Here is a 17,485-nt window from a genome sequence, read left to right as displayed (position 1 = left end):
AATATATACGAGGAATACTAATGAGTCATGGAGCAATATAAAAGTTAAATTAAATTACCTAAATATATCAAAACAAAAGGTTACACAAAAAATAGTCCTCCGATAAGACAGCGGTAAGTTTACAGGTGTACAACACTAAAATCCAGGGTTCTGTTTCCCGCTATTGACTCGACAGACATCCCAATGTGGCATTGTTATACAAACGCCGTGAGTAATGTAGCTCATTTAACATACCGTTCTTAGTTAAGATTTAGGCTTAATGGACTTATTGTGAATTGCAAAACTGGCCTCCTCCTGGTGACTAATTAAAATACTTCCAAGCCCAGTACAAGTTAAATAGAAAAAGCTGCTCAACGCATAGTTAATTAGGTTAATCTTTCTCAACTTTCTGTTTACTTTTGTTCGTTTTTAAAAGTTAAGCCTTGTCCATCATGATATGTGCAATAACTGGTTTGGCTATCACCAGAACGGCAAGAAGTTTTACAAACCATGTATATTACTTTATTTTAAAACATAAAATTGCGACGTTACCGGAAACGTATGAAGCCTGACTTTGTGTCAGCCAGAATTTATTTGTGTGTGTGTGATGAAGATGCGTTTAAAATAACGACAGTTTGGTATTCTCGAAATGATAAATATTCCTGTTACCATGAAATTTTCGAAAACTTTATCTCTCACAGGATTCAAGTGAATTTTGTAAAAGTTTCTATGTCTTTGAAACTGATCTTAAAAAATTTATCAGGGTTGCTAACACATTTTATATTGTGCAGGATGTATCATACACATATTTATATTTTACGTTTTTGCATTTAGGTTTATGCCAGTCATACGAATTTCTTTTCTTGAGTTTTTTTTTTGGGGGAGGGGGCGGACGAGATTGAAAACTTGTTGTACTAATACCTATTTTCAGCCCCTCTCCCATTTCAGTTATGGGAGCATTATGATGATGATAGTCAATCCCACTAGCCCTTTCAATGGGCATAACACAAATAGCTCATAGTGTAGCTTTGTGCGTAATAACAAATAAACCCATTATTCAGTTACAAGACGTCCTGTAAGCGGTGGGTGTTAATGATTGGCTATCATTTTCCTGATTAATAGCTCTAAATTAGAGGAGGTTGGGCTCAAACCTTGGTATCTTTCGCCTAGATCTTTAGCCCATATTTCGCATAAGATATCATACAACTTGGAAATGTCTAATACAAGTTTGGCCAGACATCAGTTTTTTAAAAATCTTCACGAGTTTCTATTTGGCAAAACAATATTACGACAACAGGACAATAATAATAAGAAAAAAATGACCCAGCATGGCCAGGTGGTTAAAGCATTCTATTTGTAGTCTGAGGATCGCGGGTTCGAATCCCCGTTACACCAAATATGCTCGCCCTTTCAGCTGTGAGGGTGTTGTAATGTTACGGTCAATCCCACTATTCGTTGGTAAAAGAGTAGCCGAAGAGTTGGGGGTGAGTAGTGATGATTAATTGCCTTCCCTCTAGTCTTACGCTGGTCAATTAGGGACGGCTAGCGCAGATAGCCCTCGTGTAGCTTTACGCGAAATTCACAACAAATCAAAAAACTAAGAAAAATAGATATATTTTGTTAAACTTACACCTCGAGAACAGTTTGTACGTCCCTCCTCTAAGGTGTTTTCCGGTGGGTCAGAGGTGAATTGAAATCCATGTTACGATCCCTAGACAGTGGATGTAGTGCAGATAATCTAATGTGTTGCTTTGCATTAAACAACAACAACTACTACATCCCAGGTTAGTTTAATATATTTGAAACAAAACAAAAATACTTTCTTTTATGGAAAAATACTCGTGATGACAGCATTTATTTACTCATAGAAGGGACTAACAGTACTAACATGGCTAGATCTGGTGTGTATATATTTTGAACTTCTGTTTAAAATGCATACGCACGTTATTGAGAGTGTAATAATTACATTCTCGAGGATCATCAATGACAACTATTGTGTATTATTCCATACTGAAATTCACGTGGTTGAGCGGTAAAAAAACCCAAACAAGTTAGAAGTACGTTGAAGAATTTCCACATCTCTCGGCTATGACTTTAAGGCTTGACTCTAAGTGAAGGTTATACCTAAGATGAAATTATGAAATGTAATTTTTGAATATTTTGTTATTGCTATTCGCGTTAAAACGCGGATAATAATGTGAATCGTTTCTGCAAATACAAGTGGCCCACAGTATGCAGACTGTTCGCGTTAGCTATGAGAGTGCGTTAGGAACTTTGAATTCGAGAAATTGAGTAATTTGATAATCTCGTAACGCATGGAAAAATTGATCTCTATAATTCCTTTATTAATTTTTCATAATTTGGGGGCCAATTGAGGGCAATATTAAAAGGAGAAATGGTAAGAGTAAAATATTAATAATGATTTATTGTGTTATTTACTGCAACTGTTAGCAAAAAAAAAGTGAAATTAACTTGGTTTACTAGTTCGTAAGAAAGTACAAAACTAGAAATATACATGTTTAAGGTATATGTTAGTCTAAGTGAGTATTTGGAAAATTGCCAGATGGTTTATAGGATCATCTCATTTGATTTCGTTCACTTTGGAATTTTTTTAAGCAAGTGGCTCTCAGATGTTTTCGCTCCAAATCACCCAGTGGCCTTCCCTACTATAACAAAACTCATCAGAATTAATGGGAAAATGGCGCTGCGCGTCAGTGTCTTGCACTTTGGACCAGCTAGAGGATAACCTGATTTGTTTGTTTGTTTGGAATTTCGCGCAGAGCTACTCGAGGGCTATCTGCGCTAGCCGTCCCTAATTTAGTAGTGGAAGACTAGAGGGAAGGCAGCTAGTCATCACCACCAACCGCCAACTCTTGGGCTACTCTTTTAACTAACGAATAGTGGGATTGACCGTCACATTATAACGCCCCCACGGCTGAAAGGGCGAGCATGTTTGGTGTGACGGGGATTCGAACCCACGACTCTCAGATTACGAGTCGAGTGGTTCACCTGGAGGACCCTCGTGGTTTATCAATAGTCTGAGGATCACATTTTAAGAACCATTACGTTAAACGTTTAAGTGAAGGAGTTTCAATTGATATTTTATAACAGAATAAATCGTGGAACAGATTTAGTGGATCTTATAGAATACTTTTTGGGAGGGTATAACCTGGCGGTTAGGGTAATTAATGTATTCGCACTTAATGGATGCGGGCTCGAATCTCGTCACAAAACATGCTCATCTTTTCAACTTTTGGTGTGTTATAATGTAACCAGTCCCAGCATTCGTTAGTAAAGAGTAGTCCAAGATTTAGCGGTGGGTGGTGTTGACTAGCTGACTTCCCTTTCGTTTATCACTTCAAAATACGGACGGCTAGAGAAGATAACATCGAGTAGCTTTGTGCGAAATTTATCAAAATAAACAAATTAGAATTTTCCTGTTCGCCAACTTTAGGAATACAAACCAATGTACAATAATCTATATAAAAAGAAAAACTAAATACAGCTCGTAACGAATAAATGAACTTGTCTTTAGAGATAAACGATAATTAAACAAATCAATGTGAGACATGTCGCACGATTCCGAGGTCAATTTAAAGTAAACAAATATTAGCAATCCGAAACAAAAATCTAATAAAATAGCGTAATACTTCTTTTTTTAGCTGAGCACCAAGACCAATATATAGTTGATTGAAATCCAAACAGTTACTTATTTTTGGTCCTTAATTTTTTTATATTAAATTGACTTAGGATATATTTTGATTCGTATATCTCTTGTGACATCATATTCAGGTGTTACTGAAGTACTGGTAGTAAATACGGAAAAAGAATTATTCATTTCTTTTAGGCCCACAGTGGTACACCAGTATGTCTTGCTGACTACATCGCTACTGCCCAGCATGGCCAAGTGGTTAAGGCACTCGACTCGTAATCTTAGGGTGGCGGGCTCGAATTTCCGTCACGCCAAACATGCTCGCCCTTTCAGCCCTAGAGGCGTTATAATTTACGGTCAATCTCACTATTCGTTAGTAAAAGAGTAGCCCAAAAGCTGGAGGTGGGTGGTGATGACTAGCTGCCTTCTTTCTAGTCTTTCACTGCTACAAAATGGACAAGTAGCACAGATAGTCCTCGTGTAGTCTTGTGCGAAATTCAAAAACAAACAAACAAATCAACTTTTGTTATTTTTGTAACTTATTTCCTTAATAACTATTTGTAAGTAATTCTGTCTCTATCAGTGAATTTAGTTTTCTTCGCTATACTTGAAATTTTTTTACTAACTTTGTATTCTATGACATCCTTAGAATTGGATGTCCCTATACAATACCTGTAGATGTGTATAGATAACATTGTTTGGATGTATAACTAAGTGTAATGCTTTGCTTCTAAAGAACGAAAATGTCTTCATATCAGTACTTCGTTTTAATTAAATTCTACACTGACATTTCAGGCGACATCCATTCATAAAATTCAATCGGAAATTAAAACATTTTTGGAAGGCTTATTTTGGCGAACAACAATGACAACATAGAAAACTTTCGCTCTCTTTGACAGCTTTTGTATTATTAGAAGCGGTACCTCGTCACTTGTACAACCGGATACAATGTTTCTAGGTGTTTATGATTAATTTTTGTCGCAACATCCTTTAAAACGTATTAGAGAACTCGGATTTGTTACTTGAATAATCACCTGACATTTCTGAACCAATAACACAATAGTCCAAAACTAATTACCGCCCTATTGTTCCGAACCTTGTCTATTTCAGTAGTCAGTGCTTAAAACTTGACAATTAATGCAACAAACGCGTATATTAATACTTTTATAACAGTTTATGTCATTGGGAGGGTTCTTTTTAATTCTTTATCAAAGTTCTGTCCACTTAACGATAACTAAAGTGTTTTATTAATTATTGAAATTTTACTACTTGTACAGGCTATAAACTGAAGGTAGGTCAAACCCACTAAAAAGTAGAAATTTTCAATTTAAAAATTTTCACTCATATCTACGACATAAACACATATTTGCGTAAAATTCAAAATAAAGCAAATGGAAATCTGTATGAGATTATTCCACCCGCTATCTGACAACTAAAGTTTCAACATTTTTAGTTCACATATTTATCACTTGGATAACATTATCTAAATAATTTACGAAGTTGTATTGTTTTGTTTATTTGTTTTTCATTTCGCGCAAAGCTACACGAAGGCTATCTGCACTAGCCGTCCCTAATTTAGCAGTGTAATACTAGAGGGAAAGCAACTATCATCACCACCCACGGCCAACTCTTGGGCTACAAACAAAGATTGTTCGTAACATTGGCAGTGAATGGTGATTTCTAGCTGCCCTCTCTCTAGTTTTACACTGCTAAATTAGGGACGGCTAGCGCAGATAGCCCTCGTGTAGTTTTGCACGAAATGCAAACCGAAACAAGCCTAAGTACTATAAACAATAGAAACTTCTAACTCAAAACAGACGAATTTCGTATTTCAATCACTTGTTGCATGTGTATATGCATGCATTAAAAAGTTAAAACATAGACTTGTAAAGCAAAACAAGGGTGAGTGAAAAGATTATTGATAATGTTTAGGTTCTTGCAAAACTTCGGCCTAAAACTTTATAAGTTGAAAGAATAGAGAATATCTAATGGATCGTTTCTGCTGCATTTATGTTGGCTATTATACATAATATCCGAAAAATACGTTTATCCTAGTATATGTACGTTTAAAATTGTGTTTTTTGTCATGATTTAGAATTAGTACTAAACCACGGTATGAGTCAAACATAAAATGACCATAATTAAGTTCAGACTCATATGTTCTTTTGTAGGTACATTCCTCTTGTTCTTTCTAGCCTATTCACTTTTAGGGTTAATGTGTTTAACGTGTTGCTCAGAGAGACTCGTTTTCGGAGCTTGGGTAAACGGCATCGTGACTTTAGTTTTTCTCTTAAATTCACTAATTTAATGCTTTCCTAACAACGTGTAGCATGTTACATCAATCATGTTACTACGGGACAGTAAAAGAGACGTCTCATTAAAATCTTTTTTTTTTTTAACCTACATTCGTATTCTAGTCACGGGTCAATAACCTCTGATAGGATTACCGTAAAGGTTCCATGCAGCAGTCACTTAACTTTAAAACTTGATTTTTTGGTGTTCGTTGGTTTCTATGAGTTTATGATTATGTCAGTCACTTAGAAAACCCGAACTGTTTCAGTGAAATGTTAGTGGTGTACTTGATGCACTTGATGTACTTGATTTAATGTTCGTTCATGTCGGTGTACGCAGATCTTATTACTTGTATAGTGCTCTCTAAGGATCGTGTGACTATGAATCAAACTCCACTAAACGGCTCCGACAGGGTACTTTGACAGCAGCTTAGCATCTGAGATAACAAAACTCAATCTTGCTTCAGTAAAACGGTTTCTTATGCAGTTTGGTTTCAGGATTAGCCTCACTTTTATACGTATTGGTGCTTAAGTTTGATTTCAGAGCTCATCCTTAGTTCTTATCCGTATAGCTGTTAGTGTACTAGTATAGCTAGTAGTAACTCACTTTTCTATCTAACTAAACTTGTCCGATATAATATTTAACAACTAGTAGTAATATACACTCTTCTATCAAACTAAATTTGCCCAGTATAATACTTAACAGCCAGTAGTAACAAACTTTCTACCAAACTAATTTGCCCAAGATAACATTTAACAGCCAGTAGTAACAAACTTTCTATCAAACTAACTTGCACAAGATAACAGCCAATAGTAACACAATTTTCAACTAAACTAAACTTGCCCAAGATAACATTTAACAGCCAGTAGTAACACACTTTTCTACCAAACTAAACTTGCTCAAGATAACATTTAACAACCAGCAGTAACACTTTTCTACTAAACTACACCTACACAAGAAAGTAAATAAGACAGTTAATTGAAATATGTTTCTGAGTACTTTTCAACAAGTTCAACTTGCAGAGAGTAACAAATAAAAGATAAACCAGTAATAATAACTAATTATTTTTATGTTTGTGTGTGTGTGCCCAAGGTTACCTTTGTAGAAATATGTTTCGTATGGGCAGTCAATAACGCGTCCTTCTCTCTGTTTTGTGTGTGTGTGTGATACTGATAGAAATGGAAATTCTGGCCTTACCTTGAAGACTCCCGGTTGCTGTTTCCACAACAGGCCTCCATTTAATTTCATTCTTTGACCATTTTTACTTGGTTAGTTTAACATTCATAACCACGCCCTTGTTTCTTTAACGGAAGAACCTATGGGTATAAACAGTCTACTACACTTTGTATTATGCTCTGTCAATGTGTTATACCGGAGTCACAGGTTGTAAGAAAGCTGTATTCACTGTGTTATTCTGTGTGTGTGGATGTGTAAGAAGTTAATGCTTAGATTTAAAGTAGTATAAGTAAAATATGTAATTTCTGTAGGCTAATTGTGTTTTTCATTAAAGCTTATATTAATTTATATACAAAATACTCTCAGTCACAGCTTGTAACAAACCACTTAAGAAATAAATAGACGTTTCAAGCTGAAGTAGTCAATAGATTGAAAGAGAAAGGAAAAACGATAAACTTTATATTCATGCATTCGTTTAAAAATATTTTTTTCCCAGTTGAAGTTAGGTGTAGAAGTTGTACTTGTGGGTCGTACTCAAATTCCATACGTACATATCTTCTATTATGATATTATTCGGTTTTCGTCTGTTCTGAATTTGCCCGCGCACCTTGCAATCTAAATGCGCATGCACGCACACTAAAGTTTTAACGGTTAATAATATACTTTAGTAAATATTTTGTGGAACAACATATTAAAATCTTATATATATATATAAAAGGCCTAACATTATGTCGTGGAATAATATTATACGTTTATTTATTTAGAATATCGAGTATAGAAAAGTTTAGCCCTAATTAAACTAAAGCAAAAAATTACATAAGATCGAATATAGGCCGTACTTAATGAAGGCTTAACTAATGTTAGGCCTAAAACAAGTAGACTTAGACTTTGGTGTTTGTGATTAGAATTTTTTTTTCGTATTATTCTAGACATTTTGTTTTTAAATAGGTATTATTTATTCACAAATGTTTTGTAGTCTCCGCTAGTGTATCTATAGAATGAATCTCAGCTTTCACCATTACACCTTTTGTTTGGTTAACTTTGGAATATCACTTCTATGATTATTTTACAATAGTTCTATTTGTTTTGAGAGTGAGGGAGTCAGTAATGTAGGGATTTCATTTTCCATGTGTGGTTCCGGCATGGCCAGATGGTTAAGGCACTTGCCTCGTAATCTGAGGGTCGCAGGTTCGAATCACTGTCACACCAAACATACTCTCTCTTTGGAAGTCTTATAATGTGATGATCAATCCCACTATTTGTTGGTAAAAGAATAGCCCAAGAGTTGGCGGTTGGTGGTGATGACTAGATGCCTTTTTTAAAGTGCTAAATTAGGGACGGCTAGCGCTGATAGCTCTCGTGTAGCTTTGCACGAAATTCAAAACAAATCAAACCATTTTCCGTGTAAAGTCCAGACGACTTATTCTATTAACCGTATAAGATGATAAGTACACTTCCATTCATACCTTCTTTGATTCCTTTTTTCACGTTCAGTGGCTCGCCTTACGTAGTTTTTGATTTAACGATAATTTTTGCGTGATACTTGTTTGTTTTCTTTTTCTCATATAAGTTAGTGTACGTGGTTCTAGGTTATAGAGTGAATACTAAAGCGTTATAAATTTTACATCTAATAATAAAATAGGCAGTCAAAAATCGTAAATCCTGTTTTGTTCTATCAAATGATAACATTGTAATTACTGTTAAAACTAGGTAGGCTCTAGGTATGTTCAAAAAATAAGTAAAATAAGAAATCTTGGTTTTGCTATTCCTTCTGGAAAGCTGAAAAGCGGCATATACAATGGAGAAAGAGTGACTATTCCAGGCAGCTCTTTATTTCCAGCTTCTGATGACCTGTAGAGAAGAAAATCCATATGATTTTTATATTGCTTTACTACGAGACTTCGTGTCATCCCTACAGAGAATCCTAGCGTACACTCCGATGAATCTCTTGCAGGGTAAACTGATTCAGGCAGTATCGAGTTCGATATTTTACATACTTACCGCAAGAAGTAGTCAGATTACAGTATACACTTACAGAACAGCAAAAGTGTTTCTAGTTTTACTAGCTTATATATTGGTAAATGAACCAAATGTAACTGATATTCGTATCTTTAAGTTATCATATGGTTGAGAGTTCTTCCATACCACTTGCCAACTGTTTGTTTTTTAAAGAAACTGTTGCAACAAAGAAAAATATGTTACAAGATATAAGGTATTTAGTGAGCTTAAAAATAAGTAATAACTGTTTATGTATATTTAAAATTAATGTATTACTTTTTGTATTCTATTTGTTTTTAAACAAAAGCAATGAATTTTTATGGTTGGAAGAATTCCAGAAACATTTGAGATGAAGATAAGAAAGGTAAGAGACACTGCACTAGGCATGGCATTTTGCAATGTGGTTTTAGATCTCTTTATACTGTTAGACTTTTACTATTAATAGATAGCCTTAGGGAAGGTCTGATGAAATAATGAAAGGAAGTTCGTTCTTATGTAAAATTAAAACTTGTTTATTGTCTAATATACAGAATAGTTATTGCACCTGGTGGTTAACTTATTGAAACGTTCCAATCATAAATTTTATACTTGAAAGTTTAATATATTTTATGTTCTGGAGCCTTTTTTTATCTCGTACATGGTTCTCTATCATATTTATTCCTCGTTATTTCTGTGTGTCTGTTTTAGAACAAAGCTACGTTGTCTACCGCCGTTAATCGAATCCCAGATTTTCGCGTTGTAAGCCTGCAGATGTGTCGTTGTCCCACCGGGAGACATCTCTGCTTTGCTATAGTTTTTACTGTTATGCGCTGTCATCTAACATAATCGTTTTGACCTCCTTTAATTAAAGAGAACTTAGTATTTAGTTAAAAGTCGAGACCATGAGTAGAACTAATTAGAGCTACCCAATACGTCTTTATTATAAACCTTTATGTATTGTATCAATTTAAGTAACACGTTGCGTGTAACTGTATAGGAAACACTGACGTTGAAAATCCATTATCCGAACGTCTTTATATACTATCTGAAAAGCTACATTCATATACAAATGAAAGGCCTAATCTGGCATTAGATTCAGCACTTGTCACCAAGTTATACCGGTTTCGGGGAGTTTCACCACACACCGGTAACCCTGGACAAGGTCAAATCAAATAAGTAGGACTATGCTTCGTATTAAACGTTCAGTATTTTGTCTTCTCTTTTACACATCACAGTAAACTTATGTTTAAACATGTAGGCTTTGAAGAATATTAAAACTATTGATTTATTCTTCTGAATTATTCAGTAGCAGCTGTTTAAGATATTAAAAATATATGTGTTGCCTAATCTATCATTTGATTTACCACTTGTCACTAAGTTATACCGGTTTCGGGGATTTCCATCTCACATTGGTAACCCTGAATTGGAGCAAATGGAAATATTAATACTGGGTTTCGTGGAGGTGCATATTTTACGGATAGTGTTTTGAGTTCTATTTTACTCACTATACTGGATCTGTATTTATATATTTTTACTCCTATTTCCTTTAAATAATTTGTCTGTTGAATAGTTTGGATTTCTTCAAGTAGTAACATACGTGTTGGATTTATTCTTCACATTCTATGGTTCGGATTTTTTCAAGTAGTAACATACGTGTTGAATATATTCTTCACATTCTATGTAAATAGAGGTTAAGTTAGTGAGTAAACGTCAACTGAAAATATTATATGTATAATATGCGTTTATCTGTTATTCCAGTTTTTAACGGGTACAACTGTATTTTAGACCTTGCCATTGGATTATATGAAATACCCTCGAACGTTTGGGGACATTTACGAGTGCTCATCCCGAAAGTAATTAGTAAAATAATGTATATAATTTAAACGTACTGAAAACTACTTTTTTTTTTCGGGGGGTAAGGGTATTTCTGGAAGTACATGCAGATTTTCACCTGGCTGTTTGCAGAACCTATAGTTTGTTTCGATTTCTTCACAGTTGTTTGATTTCCAGGAGTCATTGTTAGGCAAATTGGTTATCTGAATTACATGTTTTTCTGTTTTCTTTGACAACTTGCTCAGATCACAACGCGAAATACAAGAATCTCACTATATGCTGCTAATTTTCAGCACGTTAGAATTAGCAGACCCTTTATGGTTTATTTATGGGTGTACTGAAAAATTTTGCATACCTCCTCTGTTGGCACAGCATGGCCAGGTGGATAAGGCACTTGACTCGTAATCAGAGCTACTCGTGTAGCTTTGCGCGAAATTGAAAACAAACCAAACCTCCTCTGTTTTTAATTTGTGATGAATTAGGGTGATAGACGAAATTCTGGAGAAAATTCCTATATATTGTAATGCTTGGTTTGGCTTATTTTGGATTTCGCTCAAAACTACACGAGGGCTGTTTGCGCTAGCCGTCTCTAACTTAGCAGTGTAAGGCTAGAGGGAAGGCAGCTAGTCATCACAACCCACCGCCAACTCTTGGGCTACTCTTTTACCAACAAATAGTGGAATGTCCCGTCACATTATAACGCCCCTAGGGCTGAAAGGGAGAGCATGTTTAGTGCGACGGGGATTCGAACCCGCTACCCTCGGATTACGATATATTGTATGTTAGTACACAAAAGCCTGTATGCGGCATACCATTGCACAATATTTCATGATGTGTGTATTAATAGGAGAAGAAACATAAAAATAAACTTGAATTGCGAAACGTTTACGTGTTAATTTAATACTGATAACGTTGATTTGTACTTAAATAATAATATTTGTAATATATCCATACTGAATAGACAAACAAGACACAAAAGTTACTTTTTAAATTCAGGTTTTATTCTGTTCCCCTGTATTAACGACATTTGTACTTCTTTCCATGTGATATCATCATGAAATTGTTTCATGTCTTAACGTTTTTGGTAAATTGTTCATTAACACAACAAACTTTCGCATTTTGTCAGGATGGCATTGTATTGTCCAGCAAGTAAGTAAATGGTTGGATGAGTTTCGCTTCATGAAGTGGAAAACCGGATATTGGTCACAATGCAGTGAAGAAAAAACGTCCTTTAAGAAGTCTCACTTGATTTTGTCTTTAAAATCCTCCCTAGAAATTTCCACCCATGTTCTAAATTCAATATGTGGTATTAGTTGTTGTTTTTTCTGTGATATTATACTTTAGAGTACCGGATACTCATGTTGGCGCGAAATACGAATTCCATCAACTTTTCTATTACCCCATAACACCACAAAGAATTATCTTGCATTTTTCAAAATTTCAATGCATTATCCAGTAATATTTCCCACTTTTGGGGTGTTAAAAGTATGTATTGTGGAAGAGTTAGAAGCTGTGATAGAAAATATTTATGAAAAATCAATGTTCACCCTGCAGCTTCATTTACGAACATGGAGAGCTTTCTAAATATGGGTAAATTGTGGCTTACAGTAACTTTCATCAGTACGTAAGTACCTTTAGCAGCACTAGTCAAAACAGGAGTTTTTAAAACATAAAAGCGATTAAACTAATCTTAATACAAATCTGTTACATTAATTTATCAAGTCATATCAGGTTATATTCCCAAGTAAAAGATATTTGCCCGCAGTATCTACTTTGACAAGAAAACATTCTAATAAAATCTGGATTAGTAGTACAACGAATACTGTTCTGAGATAGCCCACCCCTTAATACACTAAGAAATGACTATGGATAAAGCGATAATTAGACTAAACTGTCGTGATACTGGGAGTTCCTCTTAATCATGTTCTCAAACTGAATGCTGACACTAGCGCTAAAATCTTTGTTCAAGAAGTACAGTTTATACTGTTGGGTACAAAAGATCGTAAAATCAATGACTTCTGATCATTGGTTTGTTCTCTATCGCCTGTAATCAGTATCCTTTGATTATTGGTTTGCTCTGTAGATCCTGGAATCAGTGGCCTCCAATTATTGGTTAGTTCTATAGATCCAGGAATCAGTGACCTTCGATTATTGGCTAGTTCTCTAGATCCTGGAATCAGTGACTTCTGGCCATTGGTTTGTTCTCTGTCAGAATAATAATTTTTATTTATTTTACATATAGCGGAACTCTAATTGTCTGTTCCTAACTTTTCTAATACTGTCTATTTGTGATAATTTTCCACACCTGTTTTCATAAACTGGTCTGCTTAACATTCTTTTACAATAAATTTCCATGTATCATCTTTATTTTACTTTAATAACAGGTAAGTATAGTTACATGTTGTTCTTAATCATTTATAAAGCCTGGCAGGGCCATATGATTAGGGTGCTCGACTCGTAATCGCAGGTTCGCGAATTTGAATTCCCGTCACACCAAACCTGCTCACCGTGGGAGTGTTATTATGTCACTATCAGCTCCACTATGCGATGGTAAAAGAGTAGCCCAAGAATTAGGAACGGCTAGCGCGAATAGTCCTCGTGTAGCTTTGCACGAAATTCTAACAAAACGAACCTTTTGTGAAGCAAAACACCTTTCTACATAACGCTCTCACTTCCAGCCGTTTTGATCTAGAAATGAAACACTTACAATAGTATATTGAAAAATGTACAAAAATACTTGCCCCCCGCTAGTATAGCACTAAGTCTAGGGATTTACAACGCTAAAATCAAAGTGTCGATTCCCCTCGATGGGTTTACCAGACAGCCTAATGTGACTTTACTGTAATAAAACACACACATACAAAAATACTTCGTGGAAATACAGGTGATCTTCATGATGTCACTGAATTGTCTTCCTATATCACTCTTATAGTTACACTGCCATTCCCAGTTTACTCCTTTCTAGAGCACCCGGGTTCTATCAAGTTTTACGTTAACGCTTTTTGAACCTACGTGTTTTTCTGACATCAGTAAGTGTTATTGTGGACTGTGTATTATCGTGTGTAAAATTGCCTTGTTGATCTGTAACTAATATGTTTCTAAAGGTATAGGTACAAATGGCTATAAGAAAAGTGCATGATTAGTTCCATGATGTACATGTGTAGACCATGTTAGATTTATTTAAAATTAACTGACATACAAAACTCAATTTCATCAGATTTGTTATCTAAAGCTTAAGATCGACTTATATTCAGTATATTTTGTATAACGTCATGAATACGTCACACGCGGATCTAATTCACTGGCGCCATCTATATAAATATGATAATACTGTCTCTTGTATGTCCAGGTAAATATTTTCCTGGGTGTTGATGGAACGTCACTAAAATTGGTATGGAGGTTCATGATGTCCATGGGAATATACAAATTTTTCAATTGTCCATTTTGCGGATTTTATGAGTGCATTTTGCGTTGTTTTTTTTACTACTACTTCGCCTCGGTTGATGGATTTTCACCAAATTTGATATGGTTTGTTGGGTCCGCGAGGAGATAATGCAAATTTAAGGTTTCACATTTTGTGTTTTGCTGTTTCTGTGGGCGTTTTGCAGTTTTTAAGAATTATATATAAAGGAAAATTTTTCATGTCCAAAGATTAATCATGGATTTACGTAAGCATAATTTTACTTCTAGCTTATTCTGCTATTAAAGTATATACATGTATATGGGTTTAGTTTTTAATTGTATATGTTAAGTATAATATTTTTAAAGACATTTATGTTAATTTATATACAGTTTTCTTTATTTTATAAGATTAAGTTTTTATAGTTATTTACACTCAAGTCATTTATTATTGTATATATATATGTTTATGGATTATATATTTTTATTAAAGTAATATAGTTTGAATTTCTGGGAAAAAAGAAAGGAAGAAGGAAAGGAATGAAAGAGAAGGGGAGGAAAAAGAAAAAAATGAGGGATAAAAATGTGTTAAAGAAATATATGAGGATATATTGGTGGAGGAGACCGCTAGCCTGATAAACCTTGACTAGGAGAAATCAGTAACCAATCGTCTTGTCGTGCAATTCCATGTTACTCTTCCTAGACTAAAGTATTTAAAATAATTTCATATCATCCTGCATTCCTGATGACGAAAAACCCACTTGAAGTAAAAATGTATTTCAGGACGGCTGGTATTGGTATTAACACTTTTACCTGAAGATGACCTAAGAAAGTCAAAGAGCTGTTCTCTGCTTTATTTTGGTAAGAGTGTTAATACCCATACCAGCCGTCGTGAGATACATCATGCGATAGTTAATTGACGCTTTCTTAAAGTATATGGCAGCAAAACATACACAAAGTATGTTTACCTGAGAGTCAGGTAAATGTGTTTGAGATACTCATACTAAAAGAATGGTGCATTTGAAATTGCTACGAGTCTTCCAGACACTATTGATTCGTCTCCCCTCCCTTCCCAATCACGAACGGTTTCTTCTTTGCACGCGACTGGAAATATATTCCGAACACCTAAAAGCATGATATTTTCATCTCGGTCTTCCCCCTTATTTATCACGCCATATACGAAAGACAGTGATCAATAGGGGCGGCGGGGCTTTGAAACAAAACTGGTTGACAGAACAGACTTATAGCCGTCAAATGCATGGCGGGCAAACACCTGAGGGAGGAGTAAGTCCAATACTTCATTCTATAGTGGGGCGTCTTTGATAGAGGCCTTCTCAAGGTCATTTCGAATATCAAGTATTTTTATTTCCTAGAATCGATGGGCGTTCATGAAGTAATAAATAAAACAGACAGGTTTATGATTGACGAAGAAAGAAAAATCAGTAGCAGCCTACCGTGTATTAAACAGATTTATTTGAAGTGAATCCCACAATAACACGAAATTCGTAGGATTTGGTTTTTCAGTTTTGGTTAAGATATTGCAGGTGAAAAGTGGCGACTTCAAGGAGAGACGAGGGATGGCGGGCACTTCTTGTGAAATATGTCTACATCCCCTAAAGTTTATATTCTTTAAGGTTTGAATGTGTTTTCTTTTGTTTCAGTTTTTACTTATCCTTTAAAAAAACAACAACATCTATCGCAGTTTATCTGGCTGTCGCCCCTTTGTCTTCCAACTTTCAAGATCCTAGAGTCAAAACTGGCTTACACGGACACCAAGTTAAAATGCAATTTAGTGTTATATACATTGAAACGAAATAGAAATCACAAGCGCACAATTCTAAACCACAGTGAAAAGAAGGAAATCAATGATAGATCTATAAACAGGGCCCGGCATGGCCAGGTGGTTAGGGCGCTCGACTCGTAATCTGAGAGCCGCAGGCTCAAATCCTTGCCGTACCAAACATGCTCACCCCTTCAGCCGTGGGGACGTTGTAATGTGCACTCAATCCCACTCTTCTCTGGTAATAGAATAGCCCAATATTTGACAGTGGGTGGTGATGACTACCTGCCTTTCCTATAGTTTCACGCTGCTAAATTAGGGAAGTTAGTGCAGACAGTCCTCGTGTAGCTTTGAGCGAAATTCAAAAGCTAAGAAACGATCAACCATCTCCGTACCTAAACTGAGCTGCAAGTCAGGCATATCCGCTTGTTTTGATGTTCAGAACTAATATATGTCTTTAAGTCTGATTCACCTGATAGGTGTTTTCAACTAAGGCGATCGCTAAAGAATGGATTTGGATGTTTTACAGCTCTTACATTTTCTCGAAGTCGCATTAGTAGCCTCACACAGTTAACAATGAAAAGAGAGGGAAATCCAACACTGCAACAAGTAGAGAGGAGCTGTTTTTATTTCTCAAATCTACCCCCACAAACATACAATATTCATTTTCCTCCCTATACCTCTTGATGCAAAATATATATTTATATTAGTTAGGTCAAATCATACAGCTACCATTAGAGGGCACCACCTGTAATTGATTCAACCAGAACGAAACTTAGTGTACTTGGATTGTTTAACACCTTTAGTAATACCCTTGAGAATTGATATTACCGTAGAATTTGTGTTAAAAGGTTTAATATGGTGTTTAAAATCTGAACTTCAATCACTTATTTGTTGATTAGTCATCTGGCGTTGAAGTACAGTATCATAGTAAGTCGTCTTCCCCCTATGATACAGCGTGGTGGGCAGAGCACATATAGCCCACTATGTAGCTTCATGCTTACTTTCAAAACAAACAAAGATGTCAGATGGCATTGTGAGTTATTAAAAAATAACAAAGATTATTTAGTATCTGATCATTCTAGTATTTACTAAACTTGAGCTATGTTTAACTGTCCCCCCCCCACAGTTCGTGTAGAAAAAATGTTATCACGACACCATAATTTATACGATGCACTGTTATTACATAACAGAAAATGTTGGACTACAGTGTCTTGTTACGTTGTATTATGCCGTGGTAACATTATTTCTACACAAACTGCAGGGAACAGGTAAGCTTAGCCTTAATAACTCACAATGCCCTCTGACATGTCTATTCTTTCTTTAGGGTGCAAGCAAATTGTATTTTGTAAGTGCCATCTTGTAGTTAATCATTTACAGGCCTTTCTTATCTTCGA

At 35.3% G+C, this 17,485-nt stretch overlaps 1 protein-coding gene across 5 annotated transcripts in view; it reads left to right on the top strand.

Annotated features, from left to right (window-relative positions):
* LOC143230528 (uncharacterized) overlaps positions 1–17,485 on the top strand; it is a 286,917-nt gene that overhangs the window by 34,130 nt on the left and 235,302 nt on the right. The window lies entirely within an intron of this gene.

The sequence above is a fragment of the Tachypleus tridentatus genome, chromosome 10 (genome assembly GCF_004210375.1).
Source record: "Tachypleus tridentatus isolate NWPU-2018 chromosome 10, ASM421037v1, whole genome shotgun sequence".
NCBI lineage: Eukaryota > Metazoa > Arthropoda > Merostomata > Xiphosura > Limulidae > Tachypleus > Tachypleus tridentatus.
This window is presented reverse-complemented; position numbering and strand designations above follow the sequence as displayed.